The following is a 12098-nucleotide window of genomic DNA, read 5'->3' as shown; positions in this document are numbered from 1 at the left end:
TGCCAGCATTGAAATTGTCACATCTGATGAAATTAGATACTCTTGTGGGTTTTTCCTTAATATCCTCTTTTTTTTAGGCTATGTGCCAGACAAGATTCCTCCACCTTCTTCGTGTAAAAGTTATACATACTTGTTCAAGATTCTTTAGAAAAATAAAAGTAGAATAACCTTATATCTTACCAATTAAATGCAACTGCTGTTAAACTTTATTGTATTTTCATCTATTTTTTTTGGAGGACTTTAGAGTTACCTTTATGATACTGTGTTTTCATGCAAGCACATTTTATTTGAAGCAAATATTTCAGTTGCCAATCAAGAAAATACACATAATTGGGCACCTAGGTAGGTTAGTTGGTTAAGCATCCAACTCTTGGTTTTGGCTCAGGTTCATGAGTATGAGCCCCGCATTGGACACTGTGCTGACAATGAGGAGCCTGCTTGGGATTCTCTGTGTCTCTCTCTCTCTCTCTCTTTCTCTCTCTCTCTTTCTCTCTCTCTCTGCCCCTCCCCCACTTGTGCCATCTCTGTCTCGAAATAAATAAATAAATAAAATAAAAACTTAAAAAAGAATACACATAACTATTCTCTATATTATGTGTACATTTAAAAAAATATTTTTTGGAACTTATATTCAAATCTTTGTGTTTGTTTTAGGTTAGATCCTTTTCTTCACTCCTGAAATTCCTAAATTAAAATTATCATCTTAAAATTTTTCAGTTTTAAAGAGAGGGAAAGTCTTGATTCTGAGAGTAACACTCTCCCAGTCACTAAAACTAAATAGACCTGTGCATTTATGTACTTAATATGTATTTATTTAATACCCATTTTGGGTCATGCATTTTTACCCAGCATCAATGGTTTATGTTCATAAATAGTATATAGTTACTGAAATTCATTCTCCTGCAACCCCTCCCCCCAATCTTTATTACAGTTGAAAAATGCTTGCTAAATCCAGTGTTATTTCAACTCCTTAACCTCTTCAAAGATACTTACCAATTAACAACAGTGATTTGGCAATTATATTTTCAAGTTTTTTCACGTCCTTGGTTCATTTGGACCAGAGAAGTCAACTAGCTAAATAAAGAGTGAGGTAGGCTCCTTGCCAGTCTGAACACTTTGTACCTAGCTTCTTTTTTTTTTTTTTTTTCTTTTCTTTTAAACTTTTTATTAGCATATAACATACATAGCAAAAAGTCAGGGGCGCCCGGGTGGCTCAGTTGGTTGAGTGTCCGACTTCGGCTCAGGTCATGATCTCACAGTTCGTGAGTTTGAGCCCCACATCGGGCTCTGTGCTGACAGCTCACAGCCTGGAGACTGCTTTAGATTCTGTGTCTCCCTCTCTGTCTGCCCCATCCCCACTCATACTCTGTCTCTCTGTGTCTTAAAAATAAATAAAACATTAAAAAAAATTTTTTTAATAAAAAAAAAGTCAACACATCTTAAGCTTGATGAGTTTTCACAAAGTGAACTGTTATACAGTTATCTGTATAATAAGCTTCTGGATCAAGAAAGAACATTACTTGTATTCCAAGGCTCCTTCCAAGTTACTCCTTTTCCCCAAGGGTAACCATTATCCTGATATTTAATATTATAGATTATTTTGCATAGTTTGAACTTTATGTAAATAGAACAGTAAGTGTCCTTTTGTGTCTGGTTTTTCATTCATCATGTGAAGATCATTCTTCTTAATAGAGACAGTTGGAATGGTAGGAATAAAACATCTGTTAACATTATACCAGCTATCCCCAGATGTGGGCCTTTACTTTCCCTTAAATTTTCATGCTTGGAATACAACTCAAAACTTTCATATTGGTCCTGGTATTATTCAGAATCCTCCTCTTGTTTTAAGCTTTTTAGCCCTTCAAATATGCTTATTAATTTAAGCTATTCACTTGTCTTAATATTTGGTTGTTTGTTCCTTCTTCTATAGTTGTACTGTCTTCTGTATTTAATTTATAGAATTAAAATTTCTTGCTTGTCACAGTACATCTTTTTTAATATCCACTTTGTTTGCCTTAGAGTCCTCTTATTCTTTTTATTCCTAAAAAAGAATTATTCCTTTCCGGTTACTAGAATTAGTTCCTAGAAATTCTTATAGAAGGACCAAAAATGAAATTAATTAAGGAAATCTCAAGAAATTTCCTTACTTCACATTTCAGAATTCCCTGAGTAAGCCCCAGAATGTGAACAGTTCCTGAAACAAAGCCTAAACTTCAAACAAAGCTTAATTGATTTTGATACCATTCTGTAGAGGTATGGAGAGCCCTTCAAGAGAAGATTCCTTTATTCTTTATGGTCAGAGTGTCTATCTACTTCTAGCCTTGCTATCTCTATAGCTCCATTAAGGAGAAAATCACAGCATTGTCGTTAATGACATTGAGATTCTTGTTAATACAAGAAAGCTAGTTTCCAGAGTTTCATAGATGAGCTCTATTTTTATTGGATTGTAATCATCTTAAGTGAAGGTAATAACCACACTCCCCCACTACTAGTACTCCCAAATCTCTCTCCCAGCCCATCCCTAAATGCCTAGTCAAATTCTGGACCAATAGTTCATACTCATTAAATGCTAATTTTCAAGAATGAAATTGATTATGATATGTTAAAATTTTCTGTGTATTTAAATAATTTCTTGAATTTTCAAGAAAAAATACTATAGCTACAGAGCAGTGCTACTCAAAAGTCCTAATCTGTGACAAGTTAGGGAGCTTATGTCAAAATACTAAACAAGGGACTGACTGCTTCCTTTTCCAAAAAAATCCTTCTGCCTAAATAAATAAATAATGTAAATAAACAATGTGTATAGTTTGACAATCGATTTCTGGCAAAATCTCCATATTTTGGGGCAGACCTGTAACATAGAGTTTGAGAAAATCTTAGCCAGTCCAAGGACTGTACTTTGTTTTTTGGTTTTTTTTTTTATGTTTATTTATTCTTGAGACAGAGACAGAGCATGAACAGGGGAGGGGCAGAGAGAGAGGGAGACACAGAATCTGAAACAGGCTCCAGGCTCTGAGCTGCCAGCACAGAGCCCGATGCAGGGCTCGAACCCACGAACTGTGAGATCATGACCTGAGCTGAAGTCGGATGCTTAACTGACTGAGCCACCCAGGCGCCCCTAAGGACTATACTTTGAATAACATTGATACTGCTCTGTCAGATTAAAGATGAATTCTAGTTATTAATATGTAGTGTTTTACTGGCCTCAAATTTTTTTTCTCTGAACTTTTTTGCCTTTACCTCCTTGATATTTTACTTTCCTATTTAATTAGGTACTTATGCATCAACACTTACACAGAGGTCTGTACTTCTGTTTTAGATCATGTTGTAAACAGAGTCACATAGGAATTAAATAACTTGCCTAAAATCACACAGCTGATAAATGGGAAAGCTCTTAACCATTATGCTATAATGCCTCTCAATATAAATGTTTGTTCAGTGAATAATGCCTCATGAGTTGAAAATCCATCCAAAGCCTATCACTGGCATTTTTAACTTTGGCAAATTATATTAAACTTTATATAATCTTCTCTTGGTGACTTATCAGTTAGATATCCCATAGGATTTTATTGTCATTAGATCTGGGGGTGGGGCACATTAAGTTCTTAACATAATGAAAACCACCACCAAAATGCCATACTTTCACTAATCAGATACAGTATAATTGTTTTGTTTGACCTTTTAGTAAAATATCTTTTTTAAAAAAACCCTAAGTTCCCTATATTAACAAGATAATAAAGAAAATTTATATTATCATATCAGTTGATACAGAAAAAGCATTTGACAAAAACCAACACTCATTCTTGATAAAACTCTTAATACATTGCAGATAGAACTTGCTCAACTTTTTTTCAATTTTATTTTTTATTTTTAAAAGAGAGCACAAGCTGGGGAAGGGCAGAGAGAGAGGGAGACACAGAATCTGAAGCAGGCTCCAGGCTTCAGGCTGTCGGCAAAGAGCCCAACCCGGAGTTCAAACTCGTGAACCATGAGATCATGACCTGAGCCAAAGTTGGATGCTTAACCGACTGAGCCACCCAGGTGCCCCTAGAACTTGATCAACTTGATAAAGAACATCTGCAAAAAAACCTACAGCTAACATCATACTTAATGGTGAAAAGACTGAATGGTTTCCCCCTAAGATCTGAGAACAAGGCAGGATGCCTATTCTTACTGCTCTTATTTAATATAGAATCTGCAAAAAAGCTCCTAGAATTAATAATTGAGTTCAGCAAAGTCACAGAAACAAGATTAACATGTAAAAGTCTATCACTTATATATGCTAACAATGAACATGCAGAAACCAAAATTAAAAGCACAATACCATTTATAGCCACTCTGAAGAAAATAAAATACTTTGTTATACATTAACAAAACATGTATAGGATATGTATGGTGAATATTATAAAATGCTGATGGAAGAAATCAAGTAAGACTTAAGTAAATGGAGAGATGTATACTGTGGTCATGAACTGGAAAATTCATCATAGTAAAGATGCCTATTCTCTGATCTATTGGTTTAATGGAGTTTTTATCAAAATCCCACCAAAGTCTTTTTGTAGACCAGACCAGCTTATTCGGAAATGTATATGGAAAGGCACAGACTCTACAAACCTAAAACAATCCTGACAAAGAATAACATAGAAGCAATTGCTCTACCCAATATTAAGGCTCTTGGACACATTTATCAATGGAACAGAAGATAAAACCCAGAAACAAATCCACACAAATACACTCAAGTTACTTTTAGCAGGTGCGAAACCAATTCAATGGAGGAAGAATATCGTTTTTAGCAAATGGTACTAGAACAGTTGGAAATTCATGAGCAAAAATAAATAAATAGATAAATAACCTCAACCTAATTGTCACACCTATACAAAAACACAAAATGGATCCTAGATTTAAATGTAAAACATAAAACTATAAATGGAGGGAAATTTTCAGGATCCAGAGCCAGGCGAAGAGTTTTTATAGTTGACCACAAAAGCATAATCCATAAAAAGAAAGTTGGAGCTTAACAAATTAAAAAATTTTATTCTGTGAAAACCCATGTGAAGGAGATGAAAATAAAAACTAGAGGCAAGAAGAAAACCACACATCCAATACAGGACTAGTATCTAGCATATATAATGAACTCTTAAATGTTAATATTAAAAAAATCAAAAAACAAAAAAGAGTCTAATTAGAAAATGGGCAAAGATGGAAGAGATATTTCAGTGAAGGATATATACAGATGGTACTTATGATGATGATGATGATGATTAATACATGATTAGCCATCAGAGAACTATGGATTAAAACCAACTAAGCAAGCATCTATCAGAATGGCTAAAATAAACAATAATGACAACATGAAAAGCTAGTGAAGATGCAGATAAATTGGTTAAATCATATGTTGCTGATGAGAATGTGGAATGGTATAATCACTCTGGAAAACATGTAGCTGCTATATAACCACCAGTTATACTCCTACTCATTTATTCCACAGATATGAAAACTGGTATTCATACAAAACCTATACATGAATGTTTGTAACAGCTTTATTTTGGAATAGCCATAACCTGGGACCAACCCAGATGTCTTTAAAGGGTAATTGGTTAAACTTTAGCATGTCTTTGCCATGAAATGCCATTCCGCAATTAAAAGGAACAAGCTGTTAATAGATGCAACAACTTATACAAATATTTAGGGAATTATGCTGGACAAAAGAAAGCCCATCACAAAAAGGTTATATACTGTGTGATTCCGTTTATATAACATTTTTGAAGTGACAAAATTTTAGGAATGAAGGGCAGATTAGTGGTTGCCAGGGTTAGATACAGGGAGAGGGAGGTTGTTTGCTTATAAAAAGGCAACAGGAAGGCATCTTCTGTTTTTGGAACTGTTCAGTATTTTGACTAAAATCATGGATATATGAACCTGTGTAGGTGATAAAACTGTATAGATTTAATACACTTAAAACGTTCATACAGTGAATACAAGTAAGACAGGAAATCTGAATAAGATCAAGAGATTATATCAGTGTCAATGTCTTGGTTGTGATATTATACTATAGTTCTGCAAAATGTTAATTAAGAGAACCTGAGCTAGAGATTTCTGCATTGTTTCGTATAACTGCATTCAAATTTACAATTATCTCGGGGCGCCTGGGTGGCGCAGTCGGTTAAGCGGCCGACTTCAGCCAGGTCATGATCTCGCGGTCCGTGAGTTCGAGCCTGGCGTCGGGCTCTGGGCTGATGGCTCAGAGCCTGGAGCCTGTTTCTGATTCTGTGTCTCCCTCTCTCTCTGCCCCTCCCCCGTTCATGCTCTGTCTCTCTCTGTCCCAAAAAAATAAATAAACGTTAAAAAAAAATTAAAAAAAAAAAACAAATTTACAATTATCTCAATCAAAACTTAATGAAATGCTGTTATTGGTTTTAATGCTGAATTAGTTTTTTTCTTTTTTCTTTTAATTCCAGTTAACATATAGTGAACTTTCAGGTGTATGTACACCTTTCTGTTGTAAAACTGTACAACTTTCAGGTGTACAATATAGTGGTTCAACACTTCCATACAACTGAATGCTCATCACAAGCGCAGTCCTTAATCCCCATCACCTATTTAACCCCTCCACCTCTCCACCTCCCCTCTGGTACCCATTAGTTTGTTCTCTATAATTAAGAGTCTGTTTCTTGGTTTGTCTCTCTGTCTCCTTTTTTTCTTCTTGCTCATTTGTTTTATAAATGAAACCATATGAGGGAAATCATATGGTATTTGTCTTTCTCTGAATTATTTCGCTTAGCATAATACTCTCTGGCTCCATCCATGTCATTGTAAATGGGAAGACTTCATTCTTTTTAGGCCTGAATAATATATACATATACTGTATCTTCTTTATCCATTCATCAATCAGTGGACATTTGGGCTGTTTCCATATCTTGGCTATTGTAAAGAACGCTCTGATAAACATTGAGTTCCACATATCCCTTTGAATTAGTGTTTTTGTATTCTTTAGGTAAATACCCACTAGCGTGATTGCTGGATTATAGGGTAGATCTATTTTTAGTTTCTTGAGGAAACTCCATACTGTTTTCCAGAGTGGCTATACCAGTTCTCATTCCCATTGACAGTGCACAAGGGTTCCTTTTTCTCCACCTCCTTACTAACACTTGTTCTTTTTGTGTTTTTGATTTTAGCCATTCCAACAGGGTGAGGTGATATGTCATTGAAGTTTTGATTTGCATTTCCCTGATGATAAATGATGACAAGCACCTTTTCGTGTGTCTGTTGACCATAGTTATGTCTTTGGAGAAATGTCTGTTTATGTCTTCTGCCCATTTAAAAAAAAATTTTTTTTCTTAATGTTTATTTATTTTTGACAGAGAGGAGAGAGAGAGAGAGACAGAGCATGAGTGGGGGGAGGGGCAGAGAGAAGGAGACCCAGAATTCGAAGTAGGCTCCAGGCTCTGAGCTGTCAGCACAGAGCCCGACACGGGGCCTGAACTCACAGAGTGCGAGATCATGACCTGAGCCGAAGTTGGACGCTCAACCTACTGAGCCACCCAGGCACCCCTGCCCATTTTTTAATTGGATTATTTATCTTGGGGGTATTGAGTTTTGTAAATTCTTTGTATATTTTGAATATGTCATTTACAAATATCTTCTCCCATTCTGTATGTAGGTTGCCTTTTAGTCTTGATTGTTTTCTTCACTATGTAGAAGCTTTTATTTTGATGTAGGCCCAATAGGTTTATTTTTGCTTTTGTTTCCCTTGCCTCAGGAGACATATCTAGAAAAAAGCTTTTATAGCTGATGTCAAAGAGGTTATTGCCTGTGTTCTCTTCTAGGATTCTTATGGTTTCGGTTCTCATATTTAGGTCTTTAACCCATTTTGAATTTATTTTTGTGTTTGGTGAAGAAAGTGATCCGGTTTCTTTTGCATGTTACTGTCCAAGTTTCCCAGCACCGTTTGTTGAAGAGACTGTCCTTTTCCCATTGGATATTCTTTCCTGCCTTGTCAAAGATTAATTGACCATATAGTTGTGGGTTTATTACTGGGTTTTCTATTCTCTTCTGTTGACCTATATGTCTATTTTTGTGCCAGTACCATAATGTCTTGATGACTACAGCATTGTAATACAACTTGAAGTCTGGAATTGTGATGCCTCCAGCTTTGCTTTTCTTTTTCAAGATTACTTTGACTATTTGGGGTCTTTTGTGGTTCCATACAAATTTTAGAATTGTTTGTTCTAGTTGTGTGAAAAATGCTATTGGTATTTTGTTGGTTTTTTTTTATGTTTATTTATTTTTGAGAGAAACAGAGCACTGGCAGGTGAGGGGGGAGAGAGAGAGAGAGGGGGAGAGAGAGGGAAAGAAAAAGAATCCGAAGCAGGCTCCAGGCTCTGAACTGTCAGCACGGAGCCTGACGCGGGGCTCAAACTCACAAACTCTGAGATCGTGACCTGAGCCGAAGTCGGACACTCAACCGACTGAGCCACCCAGGTGCCCCGCCTTCAGTTTCTTTCTTCAGTGTTTTTACGGTTTTCAGAGTACCAGTGTTTCACTTCTTTCGTTAGGTGTGTTCCTTGGTATCTTGTTATTTTGGGTGCAGCTATAACTGAGAGTTTTTTCTTAATTTCTCTTTCTGCTGCTTCATTGTTCGTATATAGAAATGCAACAGATTTCTGTATGTTGATTATGTATCCTGCCACTTTACTGAGTCATTTGCCAGTTTTCACAGTTTTTTGGTAGAATCTTTCAGATTTTCCATACAGAGTATCATTCATCTGCAAAGAGTGAGAGTTTTACTTCTTCCTCACCAGTTTGGATGCCTTGTATTTCTTTTTGTTGTCTGATTGCTGTGCCTAGGACTTGCAGCACTATGTTGAATGAAAGTGGGTAGAGTGGACACATCCCTGTCTTGTTCCTGACCTTAGAGGAAAAGCTCTCAGTTTTTTCCTATTAAGGATAATGTTAGTTGTAGGTTTTTCATAAATGGACTTTATTATGTTCCCTCTAAACCTACTTTGTTGAGGTTTTTTTGTCATGAGTGGATGTTGTACTTTCGTCAAATGCTTTTCCAATGTCTGTTGAAATGATCGTATATGTAAAACTTTGAATTAATAAATGAGAATCCAAAAGAAAGCAGCAGTTGTTTGATAAGATTAGCTAAGTGATCCTTCAGGAAAAATAATTTGTTATGTTGTCAGATTTTTACCTGATTGATGAACCAGTAGTGTTTTGGTTTAAAAGAAATTAATCAGAGTATAATACACTGAGCAGAGTGGCCAAAATGTAAATATAACATATAAAACTTGTGGGTGACTATCCTTATGTCTGCACAGCAGTAGTATCATTTCATAAATGTTAATATTGAAGAGAAGGCCTTATCTTGTGAGCATTTTTTCCTACTTCTTTAGAACCCTTTAGATAAAAAAAAAATAAATAAATAAATAAAGCAAGTAGTAAAATATATCTAAGAAACAGCTCTGTAACCAGCCACAACCTGGGTTCAAATCTTATCTGATATTTCCTAGGTATATAATTTAATTTATCCAGGTTCTCTGTATCTTCATTTACTGCTCTGTGAAATAAAAGTAATTTTATTTTTAATTTTACAGGAACTAAAGCTAGATAAGAATTTAACACAATGAATGTATTGCTGGATAAAAACAAATTTAATTCTGTTGCATTCAAAGTGGGGCTGATAGATATTTTTTTCATAACGTGTTTAAGAAGTGATTGCTGGGGATGTCTCAGTCAGTTAAGTGTCTGACTTCGCTTCAGGTCATGATCCAGCAGTTTGAGTTTGAATCATGCATTGGGCTCTGTACTGACAGTGTGGAGCTTGCTTGGGATTTTCTCTCTCTCTCTCTCTCTCTCTCTGAAAATAAACTTTAAAAAAAAAGTGATTGCTTATTCCACAGATTTAGATATAGAATTTAGATATAGAATGTACTTTTTCAAGATGAAGAGAGAAATTTGGGAGTGAAAAAGAACTTTATATAGACATCAATGTATACAATTTGTTAACTCAGAAAATACTAGGTAAGTCTTAAGAAATTGCCCATAAGTAACCTTTTTAACATACAAAGTGGGCATTCCCTGTAGTTCAACCCTAATAGTCAGAAAACAGAAAGTCTAAATAGGTTAAATATATAGTTGGGTAATAGATTAATAATAGGTTTTTAAAGGAACTTTAAAAATGGATCATGTGTTTGTGTGTGTGTGAGAGAGAGAGAGATTGAACTTAAAGTAGGTGTTGAAACTAGGGTCGTTCCCATATCTTTTGAGCTCCCCTCCCACTTGATGAAAGAGATGCCTTTTATGGATGCTGAATTTATTGTAGTACAATGTCTTAGAGGGTAAAAATCTCTAGATTGTCAAGTAAAGGGACAGTTTAAGTTACTGGTTTGATGAAGCTCCCTTTAATGCTTAATTAAATCACCAGAAACCTGCCCAGGGATTATGTTTTCTTGGCTTATACATAGTTTTTATTAAGAGTAATGTATGATTTTCATGCCCTAGGATATTTTGGCTTACTTAGGATGCTTTCAGTTCAAATGTGGGATTCATTACTTTATTTTTGATAAAAGAAACAATTTACTAAGTAACTACAATAACTTTAAAAACAAATTAACAGGGGCGCCTGGGTGGCGCAGTCGGTTAAGCGGCCGACTTCAGCCAGGTCACGATCTCGCGGTCCGTGAGTTCGAGCCCCGCGTCGGGCTCTGGGCTGATGGCTCAGAGCCTGGAGCCTGTTTCTGATTCTGTGTCTCCCTCTCTCTCTGACCCTCCCCCGTTCATGCTCTGTCTCTCTCTGTCCCAAAAAAATAAATAAACGTTAAAAAAAAAAACAAATTAACTTGCACTTGCCTTTGGAAACCTTCGTGGCTGGTGTGAGGGAGACAGGAGGGTTTGTGTAGATGACTTTCACTATCAAGTAACAGAATCACTACTATCTATTGGCTCAATGGAATATTTTTCTTTTCATGCAACTATAACAAGAAACCTATCCAATGACACTTGCTTTTGCTTCCTTTTCAGGATTTTGTAGAAATGTGACATCGCATGGTTATTAGACAGGTTCTTTGCTCACACTGCTTTATATAGCCTTATTCAGGTGGTGGTTTTCTACAAAATTTTGCACTGTTTCCCACATTTTACACATCTCTAATCTCATTTGAAGTGAGAGTTTCCTCCGCCTTTTTCTCCTCCTCCCCTTCAGACAAGGTGCAGATGCAGACTTCTTACAAAATCTTGCAGTTTCGGCCATTCGCATACTTCGTACTTCTCAATGATTTCATTCCTAACTTCCACTGTAATCATCTCCTTCTTACTGCCTTTCTTTTCAACCCTTTTATGCATGGGGGCTATTATATATGTTCTCATGGATGTTGACTACAGTATTAATAAACTCTTGTCATATATTGTACTTAATGTAACTGGCAATAAGCAGCAGAGAGAAGGGTCTATATCTGCAGGCAATCTGACCTAGAATGAAGCAAAGAAATCCTAAGCTTACTCTTGGGTGGAAAAGCAAAGTACTGTCCATTGGTACTTTGAAGTGACAAAAAATATACTGGTGCCAGTTGTGGACACCTTACAACGTTCTGAAAAATCACTGATTTCTGCCAAGCAGCGTGGCCTGAGACCAAGCATCCGAGCATGGGAGATGATCTCCCCACAATCCCACACTGAGAGAGTGAGAAGAGCCATTAGCTCAGTTGTGACCACATGACATTTGGCATCACACCCTACTCATTTACCAAATTAAAATGTATTAGAAATGTTTGCTTATCTTGTGGAACGCTCGCAGAACAAGTTAGTCACAACTCAATGTTGTGCTGTATGTCCAAATACATATAAAGCAAAAATTGACAAAATTACAAGGCGGAATTTCTTAAAGACATAATCATTGTGGTAGATTTTCTTGTCAGTAATAAACACACCAATTAATAGGGGAAAGAAAAGTTAAATAACTTAATTTGCAAGTGTTTTCTAAAAAAACATGTATAAAACCCCTTGAAAAATGGCTCTGTGATAGTATAAAGCTATAATTTCCAAAGTGCACTGAGGCAACATGGGGCTCCAGAGGGACATTTGGGAAATTGTGAGAT

General features: G+C 36.0%; 1 protein-coding gene across 2 annotated transcripts in view; it reads left to right on the top strand.

Moving 5' to 3' along the window:
* The window catches only part of KPNA3 (karyopherin subunit alpha 3), a 102389-nt gene that overhangs the window by 51113 nt on the left and 39178 nt on the right, over positions 1-12098 (top strand). The window lies entirely within an intron of this gene.

Source organism: Puma concolor, chromosome A1 (assembly GCF_028749965.1).
Source record: "Puma concolor isolate L17-30 chromosome A1, mPumCon1.1.hap2, whole genome shotgun sequence".
Taxonomy (NCBI): Eukaryota; Metazoa; Chordata; class Mammalia; order Carnivora; family Felidae; genus Puma; species Puma concolor.
This window is presented reverse-complemented; position numbering and strand designations above follow the sequence as displayed.